Genomic DNA, 19116 nt, shown 5'->3' with positions numbered 1-19116 from the left:
AACTTGTATTTTGAAAACGACATTCAAAAGCATTGTCTTTTTGTCTTTTTTTAAGGAAGGCAATTGTTCATTTGAAAATATGACACTAACAAAATATTTTGCAATGTAAAGACAGATGAAAATGCATTTTGCAAACAGTACAGAACTTGACCATATCTCTTGGCAGATACATGTTAACTCCACCTAAAAGAAGAGATCTAATCACTTAAAACTTGCTAGCAGTGTATATGGTGAATAACACCAGGGCTTTTTACATTTATAAACACTATAAAATTAGTTTAAAAATAAAGTAAAAAAAAAAAAAACCAAACACCTGTAGAACACACTGGAACATAGGAAAGAGCTGGTGTACAGTGCTTTGGTGGTTTGCTTCAAAAATACACAGCAGCAATGGATCATTACTTGGTTTTCATTCTCACCTGCCTCTGACTTGTCCCTCAATACATTTCTGAAACTATCCTGGCCCATTTCCACAATATATTTGTAGCACCCACACAAACATAATCTGTATTTTTGCAAGATAAACATGTGAATATTAACTTATCTTGCCTAAACAATTCAAGTTGAACCCTAACTGTCTTACTAAAATAGAAATATTTGTAACTTCCAATAATTAGCCTTCATCATATACATAAAGATGTTTTCATCCTTTTTTCCAACAGATCCTAGATTTAAATCTGGACTCTCTGAAAAAGGTGTAAAAATCCAAAAAGTTTTCCTCCTTTGCATCCATTAATCAGATTGAAAAACAAGTATTTTCTAAATATCCAACAATGTTTGCAGTTCCCAAGTGGTTTTTTTTCAATCCCCAGCCTTTCTCACAAGTTCAGGACGTGTAGATTTGCAGACTGTTACCCCTTAATATTCTTATCCATAGAAAAGAGTGACAGGCTTGGGGAAAGACCCAGAGAATTACTCCAGACTCTTCAACTCAGATTTCATTTTGTTTCTTGATAGTCAGCACCTGACTGTAATTCATTTTGAAAAGTTTAAACAGAACCTTCTATTTTTTGCTGACTTTGGAGCAAGGGCATTTGTCTATCCCTCATTAATCTTTATGTCACTTGCAAGAAACATCATACCTTTTCCTCTTGGAATAGATTCTCCAAATAGAGGTCCAATGCTGCAACCCTTGTCCCCATTAATGTTTTGCTAATGACCTTACACCACTCAGAACAAAGATTATTAAACTGGGCCAGATGGTTGCTAGATGAAGAGAAGTTGAAAAGTGGCACTAAAACAGAAGGCTTCTCCTTTGACCCTCCAGTAGACTTTAAGGCATCAGCTTTCAGTGGGACTGATTTAACAGAAGCAGGGTGAATGTAATGATGAGTATTTTTCAAAATCCCACCTGAGCATTTGCTGGTGTTGGGTGGAACCATCAGCCAAGTGCTTCGTGGCACAGTTTGAAAGGTTATTGAGTCCTTTAGCTGTCCTGTAGATACAAGCTCCGGGCTTGACAACATTGGTAGGCATTTACATACTTGCTGTTGCAAGAGGGTAGGAATGCACTCAGTCTGAGGATTAACTTCCAGCCACAGAGCAAGAACTTGTTAATATATTCCAAGAGTATCTCAAATTCCCTTTTTCCCCCTGCTTTGGTTCATATATATCATCCTCTTAACCCCTCAGGATTAAAGCTAACTAATATGAAGGACAAGCATGCACCTTCATAACAGAACTTCCCCAAACAAAACAGAAGTATTTCCTATGTAGGAAATACTTGCTGAGCCCCACCTTTGGTAATGACAGAAAGAAACTTGGAGGAAAGAGTACCCAAAGCAAGGCTTGGTGATTTCATAAGAAAAGGAATGAAGAAAGAATAATGACATGAAAAAAGTATTGGAAAATAAAAAGGTACAGAAGATTGGCTATGGATATGTCTGAGGAATCTATGTAATATTCTAGTACTGGAGAAGGGCAATGTTATTCTTAAATCTCCAAAACCTGACAAAACATATAAAAGACAGAACTGGGTTCACAATTACTCCCAAGTGTAATATTATTAAGTTCTTCCAGAAGGGACTTCACTGTAATAAAAAACGGGTTTGTTTCTCCATTTTACAAGTCCCTCTGACCTCATATGTTCAATCTGCCTTTCACACCATCATTGAGTTTGCTTATTTCTGGATAGTCACACTCTCTCACTGACACAGGAATGTTAGAGTCAGCCCAACACACATAGAAATGTTTTCTATCTGTTAAGCAGTGCAGAATATAACCCAGGATGCAACTGCAATGCACAGTGTCCTCTTAAAGAAAAAATACTCAAGAGATACATGTGTTAAGGACCTTGTGAAATGAGGGAACTAGCTATTACCAGAGCTTACTTATTCAGTACATCAACAAAAGTGGACATTATTCCTTCAGTTGAAAGTCAAAATAACTCAACTCATCCAAATAGTACTGGTGGGAAAGGAGGAGGTTAGGAGAAAAAAAGAGTTCTTACTAGAGCTTGTGTTTTTTGGCTGAAACACTGGGGGATTTGGAGCAAGTTAATATAGCCCCTATTTTCAAAGGGGCCTTTAATTTAAGACATCCACCTTTCTGAGTGTCCAGCTGCAGAAAGAGGCAGGCTGGCTACCAAGTGTCAGTCTGAGTTGTTGGGATGTGCAGGTGGTACTGGGGAATCAATGTCAGGCCTTCTAGGAAACACAACATCAGTGGAAAGCGCTGACCTCCGGTGCTCCGCGCCGTATCCTTCTGCGAGGATTCCAAACGGCAGAGCCGGGTGTAATTATACTGCTGCTTGTAAAGCACAGGGATTGAATGTGCTACATCAGCACTCGCTGCTTTTATTACTGAGGGGGAAGAAAGTCTCGCAAGGAAAGGAGTGAATGAAATTCTGCGTGCTGTGTTCCTCTGGTTAACTTCTGGGAATATAATTATTTGAGAAGAGGTGCACTTAGGAATCATTCTGTGTGGGTGTAAAAAAATTGCTAAAGTACACCCTGTCTTCCCTCCTCTATACCTTACCCTTAGAAAAAGAAGGCAGGTAAGGGTACATTTAACATTCACAGTCTTTTATACTACTAAGTGAAATCAGAACAAAATATGGTAATTAATCCATTGTGCATTCAAGGATTCAGGTTTGAGCAGCAGATGGGAAAAGTTGTGGATCATAACCCCATGCAATATTTGACAGAATATCAGTCAAATATAGTTCACACATCTTCATGTTTCTGTCAGTCCCTCTCATCTAAAGTTAATTTAAAGTGACAAGAACTACATTAGCACTTTTCAAAGGGTAATGCAAACTTTAGAATATTCACCTCAAATCAATACCCATCCAGACTCCTAAATGGCCAAACTGGCAAGTTCCAGAAGGTGATTCCATTTTGCTTTTTATGCTAAATTTTCCATCTGTTTCTGAGGTTCATGCATTAACCTTTAAAACAATTGGTTCAGAAGTATGGCAGAGAAGGTGGCACCTGTTTATTCTGTATGATACTGTCATGCACACATGTACAAAAGAGTCAAGGCAAAGTGGGAAAATCTAGTTGTACAAAGTAATAGTTTGGATCTCAGCCTTATTTTTTAACAACTACTTATGCAAGTGGTGTACTTTGATGCCCTGCTTGTGAGTGGGGCACCTACTTTCATTTCTCCACTGCAATAAAAGAGAGCCCAAAGCAGAGACCTCACACAGGCTCCCCCAGAAATTTTCATCTGGTGGCCCTGGCTTACACAGCAAAGTTCAGATTTCCTGAAAAGTATTATTTGATAGAAACAGTAATTTCTCCCCTTTTTTTTCAACCAAAACAGACTTTGTGAGCACATGCACATCTGCAAATGTACGCTTGCGTATTTTTGTGACTGACTTGGGTGTGGGAGTACAGCAAAGTCCAAATCCTCTGATCTAATGCTATTGCTTTGCTCATTGCTTGTGCTTCTGCTCCTTGTGTTCACATTACCAAATAAGAGATCACACCCTGCAAGGCTCTGCAGATCATCTCCAGGGAAGGCAAAAGCACTTCTTGGCATTCAGACTGCACACAATCCCAATATCGTCCCCCTTCCCCCCCGGTCTTGTTACAAATGATTTAAGGCAGGCTGTGAATGAGAAACATAAGGTAAACACTATTTGGCCTTTATTGCCTTCCGTCCCAAGCATAACTTGGCCTTGCCTCTGGAGAGGTGCCCAGCTCAGCCCTTCTGGAGACAGAGTCACTGGCTGGGATGTGTGTGTGTCTTCTGGAGAAGGTACAAAAGAGAAAGAATCACATTTGTGAAAGGACTCCAGCTTCTGGAGTTTGCTGGGGCTGAGTCACATGTGGCGTGGAAGGAGGCATGAAGCCCACCAGCAGCCGGTGGGGTGGAGAAGGATGAGGAGAACATCCAGTCCCTTCTCAAATTCTCCTCCTTTTTTTCCGTAAAGCAAACCCTAAGATAATCCTTTCCCTGGCAAAACTGACTCCACCTCACCTCATATCCCTTGCACAGGTTGTGCTCCAAAAGGGGTGATGAGGCAGAAGAGCAGGCCGGCCCAGGCTGTTCATGATCTGCGTGGGATACCTAGATATTACAAGATGGATAAATGGATCAAACTTAAACGTGTGCCTGGCTCATCTATGTGGCTGGGCTGAAAATACAGCAGGAAAAATAGCTAACAAAAGGGTGCCCAAATGGATCAGACACAATTTTCCTCATGATTTCAAACTTGAGATAACTTTGCCAAGCTGTTGCAAGAACTTCAGCTACTTCAGGTAGGTGTGGGTGATAGCTGGCTAAGATGCTCAGCTTGCAGGACTTAGTTTACTTGTTCCAGGTGGTACAAATCCCTACTAAAAGCCCATTGCTGCCAGCATCTTCCCACAGGACTGAACTGCATCCTCTTGGTGCCTCAGCCTGGAAAAATCATGAAAATGCTTCACTGTGGGGACTTTCTCTGTGCAGTAATTCAACCACTAGAATAAATAAAACATTTTCCTCTACTTCTCGACAAAAAGGCTTGACTGGGAAAAAGGTTCTTTTCTTTCATAGCTCTGACCTATGAGTATTTTTAGGTTCACATGAGGGGATTGAGTGCCAGCTGGTCCCACCCAGTGTAAGCAGGGAACCTTGGTTTTTTGTGTGTCTAGTCATATACACGGAGGTGACACTACACAGTTTTTTTCAGCATAGCCTTATGTTTATGCAAATGGCTATATTTAAAATAAAATAAATACTGAAATCCACAAAGGCAGAACCTGACATGTCCCCCACCCATCTGCCTGTCCTCCTGTACCTCCTTACTGTCCATAAACCCAAAGTGGATTCTGCTAAACAGAGGAAGAAATTAACTACTGGAATCAGGCCACACCTGTTCTTCATGGTTGGACTCAATGAACCTAAAGGTCTTTTCTAACCTAAATGATTCCATGATTCTGTGATTCATAGACTACTTGCCTACAACACAAAGTGGCACTATCTGCCAGATACCCAGGACAGAGGAGCTCCAAGGCACAGGAACCTTGAGCTCCTTTTGCCCTTAGTAGGGTTTCCAGATGAAGCACAGACATATAAACCAGGCTTACCCTCTTAGTTTTTACTCAGATGTACTCTGGCAGAGACTACTTGCTCCTCTGGGCTGGCCAAGGGCAGTCTGGCTTTGGAAAACTGTTGTGTGCTGCAGTGGCTCCCCAGGAGACTGGGAGGGTGGCCAGGAATAAAAGGAATCTCCTGCAGGAATCCAGGAGCCAGCCTATACCTGAAACCTCAGGAAGACTCGGGAAAAAATCCCTGGTGCTGCTGCCAAAGTTAAACATGGCAAGCAAAGGACAGACTATTCTGTCCTGTTTTGGGGTTCATGGAAAGCTTCTCTTCTGCCTCCTTCTTCTGCACCCACTCTTTGTGTCTCAGATCTCCATGATACCATTTGGTCACTGAAGCCAACATTAGCAATCAGACATAGGGAGTTATAAATATGTTGTCATCCTTCTCATCTCTCTTCTACAGGAAAGAACTTAGTGAGAGACATGTGAGAAATGAGGAGCACATCCCAATTTGGGGGTTAAACGCTGTTTTTCCTTGCATTCAAGAATTTGTGCTATTTTTCTTTTCAATTCTTGATGTCAGAACTATAGTGATCTGCAAAGCAAGAGCAAAATTATTCTTCTTTTCCCTTCTGTAGGGGAATTATTTGTATTTTCTGCAAGACACTGCCTCCTTTTGAGGTATGCACTGAAAACAGTTATACAAAATGCTAGGGAAAACTGTACTCACATTTTTTCTGCTGTCATATCTTTGCTAAGAAACACAAAATCAGTGGAAATCCATGTGTTCTCCTTGCCCTACATTTTCTATGCAATTTCTGAAACTTTTAATGCCTGCTAAAAGAACCACATTACAGGAAGAAGGCACATCATCCTGGGAAGACCGGTATTGCCAGCAGGGCTGGCAGCAGAGCCACAGAGCCATCCGAGTAGGTCACCCCCTGGAGCGAGAGCCATGAGCTCCTCCAGCCTCCGGGGCTGCCCAGGAATGGAGCTGGCACACTCCCTCCTCTCAAGCAGACCATGGCAGCAATTAATTGCATAGTAATGCAAGGATGCAATTAGAGCCTGGCCAAGCACAACCTACCCCCTCTCGGGCCTCCAAATTTGGAACATTTTCATTCAGCAGCTCACCCAGACCTGCTGGTGAGAGTTGATCTCAGAGGAGTATCTGACACCCTTGTCAGCACCACCCTGCTCCCATCCTCTTCCTCAGCGAATGAGAGTAGCTGGGTGCTGATGCTCTGAGCAGGCACTTGGATATCTTCCCAATTTGCTTTGCCAATGTGCTTGCTTGGGGTTGTTTTCCTGACAACCCAGCAATTCTGATCTTTCTTCCAGGAGGCCTTTTAGTCAGTGTAACTCCCTGAGTTTATCCTTCAGCATGCTGTATTTCAATTATGCCACTTGTAAAGAGTGCAAACAACTATACATAATTTGTTTGTTTGCTCTGTCTGTGCTCTCTCCTTGGTTTTGTCCTCAATCAGTGAACTACCCAGAGCAGGGCAGTTGTCTGTGTTGTTTGGAAATAATCTGAGCACATAAAGTCTTAGGATTCTGGGTCCATCCTCTCCCCTTCCCCCCACCTCCCCACAAATGGACTCTATTACTAATCATAACTCACAGCCAACATCTCTTTGGTTTTAGAGAGGAAGAGATTTTCAGCCTCGGGCAAAAGACATCCAGTCTGATCATGAGAGATGCTGAAAGCTACGGGGGTTGCTGGCTCATAGTATCACTGAGGATATAGTCCTTGGGGAGCAGCTTCCCTGCTCATCTAAGTTTTCTTTCATCCAAAATTCAGGCCTGCCCTGTCCCAGTTAGCTGAGTAAAATCTTTACAAGAAAAGAATGGATTTGGGTGCCTCTGGTGGTTTATTTTTGGGTGTTGAGCACAGTGGAGGGACCTGCTTTGCAGAGATGGCTGAGCAACTTACTTTCTGAAAAAGAAATCTTACACATCCTGCACCCTGAAGTGCAGGAATCTGAGCTGTCAGGACACTTTTGAAAATGGCCATAAAACTGCTTAGAATGAAAAATAATGTGAAAATTTTGAACTTCTCATCAGATATGGAATTAGGTTTCACCGTCTATTCTACAAAAACCCTTTTATTGTCGTGTCTTGTAGCATTTAAAAAAAAAGACTATAAACATTAGAAAGCAAAGTTTTACTTTGGCTAAGACAGAGATCTGCTACCTGCACTCTGCTACCTGACCACTACTTCCCTTTAAAGCCAGTGGAGGAAGCTCTCCTAGCACACCAAATTCATGTGTTTGTGTACTGTTTGCACCTATATTTATATTCCCTTAATTACTTTGTATCCCATACAGATTTAAAATTTCTCTTTTAGTAACAAAGCTTTCCAGCTCACTTTTGTCTTTCTGTTAAAAATAAACAACTTAAAAGAAGGCAAGATCAGAGGATTAAGTAAATTAATGAGAAAGATACTTAAAAGGCTTTCAAAGTATCCTTCTTGCAACACTGGTATGTAGATTTCTTAAATAAGTAATCATGAGTTCGCAACTCAAATTAGCACCACCATACACATTAGGGAGGTCTGGCTCAGGAGCTATGAAACTTGAACTCACCTCCGTAAAAGAGACAAACCGCGTTTGGTTTCATTTTGCTTTTTCCTTTCCCTGCATTTCCCCCTCAGTGGCTGGTGATGGCATTTCAATGTGGCAGGCGTGCTCTGGGTTATTCAGAGCGGGAAGTTGTGCATCTTTATGCACGAGCTGTAGGCAGCGCAGGACGACACGGCGCTCGGCTGTCGGGAAAGGTGGGAAGAGCTCGGTCTCCGCAGCAGCTGGCAGGTGCCCGCATGTTGCTCTGCAGGCACTGAGGGATGGGGAGACGGGGAGGGGAGGCTCGAGCTAGAAAGAAACAGAAAACACAGATAGACACAACTGAGGCCAAGCTTTGAAAGACAAACCATAAAGGCTACAGACGGATGTCTTAGCCAGGAGGCACGGGAAAGTATGAAAGGAAGAAGCAATTAGGAGTATTTGTCATAAGAAGCATTAGGGAAGAGAACAACTTTGACAACTTAACCTGTGGCATGTAGGCAACTTGCAGCTTGCTGTCACTGAAGCTGGGGGGCAAGAGCCACCATTTTACAAAACCTCCAACATTTCCAGTTCAGTCAAAGGCCTGTTTAAGTTACTGGAGAATACAGAACCCCTGCACTCTGCCATGCAGCACCTCCTCTCCTTCATGCTTACTTTGGGAGAAAGTTGGGTGAAAATACTCCAGGTTCTTACCTTGAGGAGAAGAGACTGAGCACAAAGCATCCAGCAGCACACAATGAGCACTGCCCTCCACACGCCACAGCCACAGGGAAGCAGTGGGACCCAGGAGTCTGCACTGCAATCCAACCTTGGACAAAGATAGATATGGATACAAATACAAATATAAAAATATAAATACTGCTCTCCTCTTAACAGATAAGTCAAACTCTAAGGCTGGATGAGAGGTAAGAGTATGCAATATTCTTTCCCCTGATTAGCAAAGGAACCTGTGCTTCTCATCAGGGCATCCAGACCTTCTCTACTTCCCCCTGCAGACTAACCCTGTCCTCCCTGTCAGGACACTGGCAGAGCATGTTCGCAGCCTAACTGTGGGAATCTTGCCCATGTATCCTGCTGCCTTGAGAAGACACCTCAGCTCACTCACCTTCCAGCAGCATTTCCCAGGATAAGGACTAAAGTTGTGTGGGACAAGGCTGGGCCTGTGTGATGAGGCCCACTGTCCCTTTATGTCCATTAGCAGAGTTATGCAGGCTCCCAGCATCTCCCCTGATTTTGGCTGTGTGAATCCTGAACTCCTGAAAAATCAGTGCAAAAAGACCTAATTCCTCAGGCTGGTGTCTTAAAGAACTTTGGAGTAACACCCCTGTTTGGGCCAGTGGAAATACCTGAGGCCACAAGAGATGGCCACATCTCCCAAAGCCCTCAGGACAAGGAGGCCCAACAGCTGGAGAAAACAATTTTAACAAAATATTTAGTAGCATTTAGAAATTTAATTATCTAAGATATGTTAGAAGCGTTTAGTCTTGGTTAAAAAAAAATCCCAAAAATACTGTTGAAAAGGTGTAAAATAAGATGAATAGTGAAGTAAGTGTGTGTGTGTGTGTGGGTATGTGTGTATAAGCATGCTAGAGAATTCTTTTATCTCATTGAAAGACATTTGATACTTATTAAAAGATTATTGCTTTAAGGCATATTTTGATTTTCTGCCTAAGACTGTGGAGAGTCTTGCTACTGAGATAATAACAAAGAAACCTTAAACATGAAAAAAAGTACCCACATGAAAGATAATATGTTCCTTATTAGTAGTGGTATCATTTTCGGTGGGATTGCTTCTCTCCAAATATAACAGAAGTTTAAAAGTAAAAGCTCATTTCCAGTAAAAAGAGACACCACACACAGTAGTTTTGAACTTTTTTTTTGTATTCAAAACTGCTGGTGTGTGATACTTCATTAAGCAATTATCACGACTATTTACTTCAAAAATTTATTTATGGTTTCAAGATCTGTGCTAAGGAGAATACAATCAACTGTGTTGCGTATATCAAGACAGAGAGAGTTAGACAAATCTATTAGACATGCCCCAACAATGCTTTTAAAACTACACTTTTTTTCTGCTCTTAGATGAAAGCATTTTGGGGAGTCTAAAAGCAATCATGTGCAATTTTAGAATGATTGAAACCTTTCAGAAACTTGACTATGTATTTGATGTGTTTTTTACATATATATATTTTTTTAAATGTGTGTTTTTACTTTCATATTCCTAGTGTCTCTTTACAGCACCTTTCTGCCCTCAGACCCTGCAGAAAGCTGGAGAGCCGAGCCGAGGGTGGTGGAAGAATATTTCAGTCAATGAGAGGCACAGCTGCAAATATAATCTCCTTGTAGCTGGAAACTGCTAGTTTAGAGGAGTAATTTAATTTTTATTGAAGTTAATTAAAGTCCATTTGGATTGGTCTAGGTGCAGAAGATGACAACCTTCTTCACAGGAAAGAAGAAAACAATCATGGTACATAAAGCTAAATAGACAGCATGGAAGCAAAAGACCATCCCAAATTTACAGACTCTTCCTAGTTTACAATCTACTGAAGTTTAAATGCCACATTAATAACCTCCTGAGCAGGGAGGCACTTGAAATATGTGCCTGATTAGTGAAATGGCACATAAAATTCATTTTTCTATGAAGACACGCAAATATTTTATTTACTTAGGAGCATTTACAAATTAAGATTTAGACAGATATTTTCTGTGTTTTGACTTACACTTATTTCAACAATATCCATCACTAGAATAACTGTGCTGCCTGCATGAACATGAACTCATTTGTATGAACATTGAGGAGCACATTATGTGGACAACATTTTGAAGAAGAAAAATACATAAATAAATAAATATGTGATTTTTTTTCCTCACAGAACAGAAAGGTTAAGGGATCACTGACTGAGGCAAGAAATGCTTTGGCATTAGAGGAAAACCATAGATCAAGAGAATATTATTTTTAACAGCAAAATAAAATCTCTTTTACATTCAGTACTTCCTTTGTTTCATTCAGGACAGTAGGCATTAGAAAAGGGACACAGCCCCAGGAATGTAGCAACCCAAACCCCATTAAACATGCATGGGGAAGATTTCCAGCCTGCTGTGCAGGGAGTTACATGCCCAGGCTCTGTTAACAACAGTAATTGTGCATATAATTTCCTGTGCGTTGCTCTGAAAATTCACCCTACAGTCTTTAGCTCCATGTCAAGTAACTCAGCAGCCATTTATTATAGTCTGAGGGTGGAAACCAGAACTTTGAAACGGCAGAATGGCAGCGGGCGCCTTTGCTCCCCTCCCTTTCCCACACGTTTTCCAGAATTCATCAATGAAGGGAAGGTCCAAGGACCTCAGACAAAGCAGGAGTGCATCCCTGAAGGATGCAGCAAATCCTGTGTGGTGATGGCTCCCTGTGCCTGGTCTGCGCTCTGCTGGTCTCCTGACGGTCCCTGTTGGGGCAGCAGATGGCTGATTGTGTGTAGACCTCTTTGGATCGGGGTTTCACCTCTGGAAGCCTTGCAGAGGCCTGGGTGAGGATGGCCCAAGGAGGAAAGGCACAGCTGCAGTGCAGTGTAGAGTTAATATGCACAGGAGCCCAGAAAGTGGGAGAGATGTCAGCTGCCACATGGCAGGAACAAATAAACTCACCTAAAGGGACAGACTGAAGGTGCTTGAATAGTGGGTTTGAATTGGGCTATTAAAACACGAGTGGCTGATCCCAGAGAAGTGGCTGGTGCTGAGGTCCTCAATTTCTGGACAGGCGAATTGCTAAGAAAAGTTACCAGGACAAAAGGTACAAGTGAAGCTCTAAGAGGAAAAGTTTGCAGTAGGAAACCCAGCTGACAGTACCCTGATACCAGACACTGCCAAGACAGCCACAAGACATGCCAAGCAGCCACAGCTGCCCTGAAAGCTCAGAGTTTTATGGGATCAGACCAAAGAACAACTGAAATAAAAACCTTCTCTCCTGGAAAAGCAGTAAAATGCCAAGCTGCCTTCCCTGGCAGAGAAGCAATTAAAAGTTTGGCTCTATCTGCTCGCGGAAGAGTGAAAGCAGAAAGTAAAATGGAAGCTACATCTGAGGACACTGCAGAATCAGGGCAAGTCATGAAGGTAATTTGCTGTAGGCCACTGGGCTCCAGAAGATCTTACAGTGAATTATGTTGAATAAGATCACCCCCCCATCTGGTCCTCTGCACTTAGATACTAATTAAAAAAACATACAAACTTATAATCCACAGAAGTATGTACATACTCAAGCATCAAAACCACCATCCTGACTATGAAACAAGAATATCACCTTCTCCACCACACTCCTCACCAAACTACCCCCTCAGCCCTCAGCACCAGGAGGAAAGGACAAGAGGAAAAAGGAGAACAAAACCAAGGTGTTCTTGGCACAGTGTGCCCACAAGGTTAGGCAGTGATGCACTAATGAATAAGGTTCTCCAGGGAACAATCCCACATCAGTAGGTGGAAGGGCTAATCTAATAGTTTTCTTCCATATCTAAATTCTATAAAGGTGTAACTTGCAGCAGGGAGCATGTGATCACTCTTTGAATAAGCAGTGGGAGGGGAAAGGATATGTTTAATGGCCAGAATTAGTTTCCTTACACTGGTTCCCTGAGCCATTGTGCAGAATATGCAGCCTAAGAGTAGTGTGAGACTTTTTTTTTTGATTTTGAAATGGGTACACATCAAATACACCCATCCCCCAGACACAAGAAAATTCTCGCCACATGCTTCTGTCCTCCAGACTTACACAGCATTTTATTGTATGGAACACATCAAAAGGATTTGGTTCCCTTGTAAAAGTTTTACAGGAAAATCATTGAAGAGCAGTGTAACTTTTCCTTTTTTTTTTTTTTAAATTCAAAACTAGAACCAATATTCTGGATTCCCACACTTTGGTGTGGACTCAGAGAAAGCTGTGCTTTTCTGTACTGTAGAGCAGAAATACAGACCCTGTATAATTAGAATTGCAGTCATGGCCTGTGGGATCTAGTGATTTGGACATATTTTATTTAACCAGCTTAGTAAAAGGTAATATTCAGCAGCTGTGATCTATAGCAGAATTACAATTTTCAGGGTCAAGGAGGGATTTTGATATTAGGAGGTTGGGCAGAATTGCTGTAAAATCTCATGAGCTGTCGTTAAAAATAAATGAGAAAATAGGTTATCCAAGAGTCATTGTAAGGGAAAAATCAATAGGCAGTGTCTATTCACTTGGGCTGTCAAAATCCTTGAAATTTGAACAAAAGTTTCACGTTTAGTGTGCTGTAGGTTTTGAAATGTAAGTGGTGAATGCTCTGTGGGTACAAATTCATTGTGCTGTGCATTCAAACAAGGAGAAACCCTTCTGAAGTTCTGGAGTTCTCTATTAAGACAGTACAGTTCCTTCGTCACCAAGTCAGACATGTAAAACAGTTGCCAGCAAAACTTCAGAAGCAATTTTAGCTAACTGGTGACAAACTCTCTCCTGGAAATACTGCATTTCTTCCTCTCACCTTGCTCCTCTGGGGTTCCCTCCCACGTCTGGCTCCCAGCGGGTGCAGGGAGGGGCTGCAGCCCTGGAGCCCGGGCAACTTCGTGCGAGCGCACGCGCCTGGTGCGGAACCGCGACCGGCAGAGTTTGGGAGTGAGGATTATTGATAATTCGCAGCAGCACACATAATTGATATGGAAAGGGAGTATCATCCTCATTCAGAAACAATTAACTTCCCCCTCCAACACAGCAGTTCAAAGAAGACTCAGTCTTTTAAATATGAATGAGCAGAATTTCAAAATATGCAACTATTAGCTGTTACAATGTACACATGGAGTAGGATTTTTTTTTTTTTTTTTTTTTAATATTCTTGTGGCTACCAAATTTAAGTGTGACGTGGACGCAGATCTCCAGGAGCCAAAGTCGTGCATGGACTCCAATCACTTAGAAGTGGAGAGGGGAAAATGAAAGCTTCACATTGCTCTTGGATTTTATAATTTTATTTGAGCCACAGCCTGATACAACCCAAAAGTCCAGTTAATTCCTGGTTGAAGACAGACAACTGAGACTTTACAGAACATACAAGAATTAGCAGAAAACACTCATTGCCAATGGATATCCGAAAGGAAAACCTTTCCCCAAAGCTCAACAACGCTGAGGAATTCAACAGACTCTTCTGCAGCAGCCCAATGAAGATTTGTACATTGTTAATTTGATTGCAGAAGGTGCATGTTAAATAGAAAAGAACTGAGTTTGTCACTGTCATCTGAATCCATTCAGTCAGTGCAACAAAGGTATATTTAACTAAAATATGAAACAGACTTGCTAACATCGCATTATTTTCTCAGGCTTACAAAGTTAAAAAAAAAAATTAAACTGAATATAAATGACTTTGAGCATTTTTTATGACACCCACAGCCTAAGTGATCCAGATAATGTAATCTAACCATCATTAGAAACCATGAAATTACAATTCCTCTGGGATGGATATTTATCTCTCTGTTACATACAGAAAGGCGATTAATTAGTAGCTCTTTCAGTGTTTAACATTACTGTGTACGGAGGCTGATTAAAATCTAACTATAGAACGGCTATGATAGCTAACACGTAATCTGGGGAAAGTTTAGCTGGGGCATGAAGAAGCACCTTAAAAAGAAAACTTAAAAAAATGTATTCTTAGAAGTAGGCAGCTTCAAAGCCAAAACACAGACTTCCTTCTAATTTCTATTACACACAGCAATCATGACAATTACTGAGATTTCAAAAAACTCAATATTCAAAACAACTAAACCCACGTCAAATATTTTTGTAAAGTGGTACAATTCACAGAATACCTCTTTTTTTTTTTTTTTTTTTTTTTTTTTTGAGAAAAGCATACAGAACACAATCAGGAAGGGAAACACATTGTCTTGAATGTCTTATTCTGAAATTTAAATGGGAGGGTTTGCCAGGGTGTGTCTGCGTATGTCCTGTATGGACAGCACAGCGTGCACACATTGTGTGGGCTAAATTCATATTTCTGGTGTAATTTCACTGGCTCGTGTGGAATGCACCAAAGATGTGTCAATGTATGTGTGCAGACAGTTTCCTCCAGGATCTCACGGGGGAAAAGAGGACATGGATAATTTCACTTTGGAAGGAATAAACAGAGGCAACTTTAGCAGGTTTGCTTCCCAGAGCATTCCTTTTGTGAATAAAAATAATGGAGGAATTTCACGCAAGGGTGGCTGAAAAATCCCAATTCACTTGTTGTTATTTTGAAAATAATTTCTTACTTTGGTGTTACTGTATCTAGGTATGGGAACTAAAAGGTTTGGTCTGTCTGAGAAGAGGGAAGAAGCTTTAAAAGTAAATGTGAACAGCTCAGCAAAAACTCCAAGGTAACCCTGGTTATATTTAATTTTTTGAAACTATCAGCTGAGACCCCAAGTCAGTATTGGACATAGGTTGTATTTTAGTGACAACACACAGAAAGAAACTGGTAGTACTTTTAAAATGTAGTGTAAAGAAAAGACACTTTACCACCCCCACAACCCCCCAGTTCAGGTCCCAAAGAACTGAGCCACTGATTCCTAATCCTCTCCATTGCATCAAGTATTGTGTAGATGCTGCTCTCTTCTGGCTGCCTACACAAATTTTAATATGTAAAATGTTAATAAAAAGTGAAATAAAAGGCTGAGAACAATCAAAGATGGCTTCAAAGTGCTGAGGGCAATGGAGGCACCTCTGAGGCCTTGCTGAGGTGACCTATAACCAGTCACCTCATAGTTCTGATCCTACACCACGCAGGCCATGACCTCCTTCAAAATTTCCCTCCTCTCTTCTGGAAGACCTCAATCAGGATGACCTACGTTCATATTTGGAGGCAAGGGGAAGGCACACACTTATTTTTCAGGAGAAAATTATGATGGAGATGGGTAGCACTGTCCACTGTGGGCAAACCATGCAGGGCAAGGGGTACAGCTGTGATGCTGTGGGGTGTGTGTGCTTGGCAATGTCACACCTCACGGCAACCTGAGTATCAACAGCTCAGTTTTGTATTCTTACAAAAAACAAGGACAACTGAAACTCAGTGAAAAGGTTAAAAAAAAAAAAAAAGAAAAACATCAAAAAAATTCTAAACTCTCAAGTGACCCTTGAATCAGGACAATGATCTTCAAGCATATCCAGCACAACCAAACTGCCAAACCAAGCACATCAGGGGTCACAACACCCCTCCAGAGGAGGAAAAAGACTCCTTTGAATAGGTTGGAGGTAGGAAATAAAGAGGTCACTATGACATCCCATTGCTCCACTGTGGGACACAACAGGTTAGAACATTACTGGGGTCCAAGGTGACCCCAAGATGGTTGACTTCTTTCTACCCTGTAGTTCCACACTATAGACATGTTCCTGTCAGGCACCTCTGACCACCTTCTCTGCAGATTTCCTCAAGCAGATCTTCTGGGTCAGTCCTGTGCTTTAGAGGAGCTGCCACACCCTCCCCATCCATCTCATGTGCCCATGTGGTAACATCACATAACCATTGTCTGCCTGAGAAAGAGCGAGCTGCTCTGAGGGCAGGTGACACCTGTGGGTGGTGTGAGTTCAGGCTGTCCAACAGCACCCAAGTCACCAGTCCAAGCTGCAGGACAGCTCAGGCACTGCATAAAAACCAAAACATCTCATCCTAGAGACAGAGGAAATAACCAACACTGATCTAACTGATTCATTGTCCTGCTTAAGGTTCTTAAGAGATCAAATCAATCTTTAACTCAAGTGATATCCGGCTATGTCCTACAAGGCTGGAGCCCTGCTGACCACACAGCCAGGACACGTGGCTGGGGCTGAAGCCTTACGAAGGTGAGAAGTGCTGTCCCTGTGACAGCTGCTCGTGGTGGCCAGGGACGTGCACTCTGTGCCACGTGTTTGTGTGGCACTGGTTTGCTCCTGCGGCGAGAAGGAGAGGAAGAGCAGTCCTCACAGCATCCGCGGGACTCACAGGGATATCTGTTACAATTCATTAAGTAGTGCTCTAAGAAGTTACAATAATAACATTTCAACACAGTTTCCAGAGGGAGTCTCAGAAACTACAGGAAAAGCTGACAAGTTTCAATCCATTTATCAAAGCACTCCAAGACAGATGAAACAGCAGAGCTGCTTAGCGAGGAATGTCTCTCTTTCTGGGTGTCCAGAGCATTTCAGTAAATAAAAAGCTCTTTAAAAATAAGTCAATACAATGGAATCCCTTTTGCCTTTTGCCAGCACTTGTATTACACTTGCACCCAAATGACCCTCCTACCTATAATACTGCAGCATTTACATACACATCAAATGGGTGCTTTTCACTTACATAATACATTTAATCCAGGGATTACAGAGCACATTATATATTAAACATTACACCACCTCGTGAGGTAGGTTAGCATTAATGAAATTGTGGTGGGTAAACTGAGGCACAGGCCAGCTTTATTACTTGCCTGTGGTCCAGAGGCAATCAGCGGAAAAGTCATTAAGATGCTGTTCAAACAGCAGAGACACATATGCACCTACTTGAATGGGTAAAATAGACTGATCCACGTGTTCTAAAGCAACTTCAGCTGCTCATCTGGAGACACTCAGGTCATGATTTTCTGAGGGCAGGAGAACAAAAGGCAAATAGGAAAAGTCAAAAAGAATAGAAAGCAAATGTTTGCTGTTAGAAATATATTTTTTTTATATGCCAAACTGTTTACACAAAACAATAGGCATCCAAGGCTGAAGGACACTTCAGATGCTGGTCTCCAATAATTTGATTTTCTGAGTAAAGATTTTTCTAGACCTGCAACAGGGGTTTTGTTAGGTTTTTGTTCAATAATGTTGGTTTATATTTAGCTTTCGTATAGCAGAGAAAAAAAAAATCTTTGGTTAAGGTCTTTGAGCCAAGCATCTAGGATGAAATTTTCAAAAGCACTCAACAGTGGCTTTTGAAAATAGAATTAGGCTAGTTGCTGAGACAAGCTTTGAAAGCCACCCCCTACCTCCTTTAGCATTTTAACTGAGAGCTGATTTCCTCAGCGATGGTACTGTTCCCTGTTTTAGTCTCCCCATCTCATGGCCTTCCCCAGTATTGCTGAGGCAAGCTGGATTTAACGCCAGGAAAGCAGGCAGGAGACAGGAAAGGAGGGAGCCTGTGGTCATGACCTCCCCAGCAGGTCTGCTGCCCCAGAGTGCTGTAGCTGGACACAGGGATGCTCCCTGGGTGGCTCCCACTTTCCAGCCAGCCTTTGTTCTCTTTGTGGGAGCCCTGGCTAATAGAGGTGTACACCCTTCGCCTGATGGGTAGGTGAGGCTATAATTACCTCTGGTAATAAGGTCTGATTCTTCCCTGCTCTGCAGCTCCTCAGCTGGCCAGGAATACTTGTCTAAAGTGGGTGCAAAATGCTACCAGATCAGAAAGATGACATTTTACATCAATGGAAATGACCAGGTGTAAGGAACAAAGGCCTACAATAACAATGCTCTCAACTCTGTTGTCCTTTAATTAAGTAGTTCCTCCAGCAATGACACTAATGAGGCCTTGTTTCCTCAGGGTTGGATTCTCTAGTATCTAAATGGGATGTGAGCTTTTCCTGGGGAGAGAGGCATCTATAATTTCTTCCTCCTAGGTAGTGTCCAATTTGGGTGGATGTCATGCTGCAGCCTCTCTTGGTGAGGATGCCAGTGGGACATCTCTCCTCTTGGCTGATGATTTCCTGAAACCAAAAGAAATTTTCAAGAGTTCTGCTCTCCTATTACATTTGGCTGAGTTTGGTCAAAGGCTGCAACTTGGCAGCAGATAGGAAGACAAATTCAACAAATGAGACAGAGCAAAGACATAAGCCTGTTTCTTCTAGGAAGAGAAGATTAAATATTATTTTTTATTTAAAAGCAAGTTTTCTAGTGGCTTGGTAAACTCACAGGGTATTTTTTTGCTTCCTTGGAAGGCATGCCTGGCAGCAACTTCTGCAAGCAGTATCAACAAAAGGAGTATGTACAGACAAATACATGCAGGCAGGACATGCAGCTCAGGCAACAAGCAGTGTTACTTAGCTGGCTGCAGAAGAGAGCTGGAAAGTTCATTAAATCCACAGAAGCA

The 19116-nt window shown here is 41.9% G+C and overlaps 1 long non-coding RNA gene across 1 annotated transcript; it reads left to right on the top strand.

Moving 5' to 3' along the window:
• Positions 1-8254: 8254 nt before the first annotated feature.
• On the top strand, positions 8255-14892 carry LOC135306816 (uncharacterized). The gene is made up of 2 exons (XR_010367581.1): positions 8255-8946; positions 10280-14892. It is a non-coding gene; the product is annotated as an uncharacterized LOC135306816 (long non-coding RNA).
• Positions 14893-19116: the final 4224 nt, after the last annotated feature.

The sequence above is a fragment of the Passer domesticus genome, chromosome 8 (assembly GCF_036417665.1).
Source record: "Passer domesticus isolate bPasDom1 chromosome 8, bPasDom1.hap1, whole genome shotgun sequence".
In the NCBI taxonomy this organism is placed as follows: Eukaryota; Metazoa; Chordata; class Aves; order Passeriformes; family Passeridae; genus Passer; species Passer domesticus.
The sequence above is the reverse complement of the archived record's forward strand: the minus strand, read 5'-3'. Positions and strand labels throughout refer to the sequence as shown.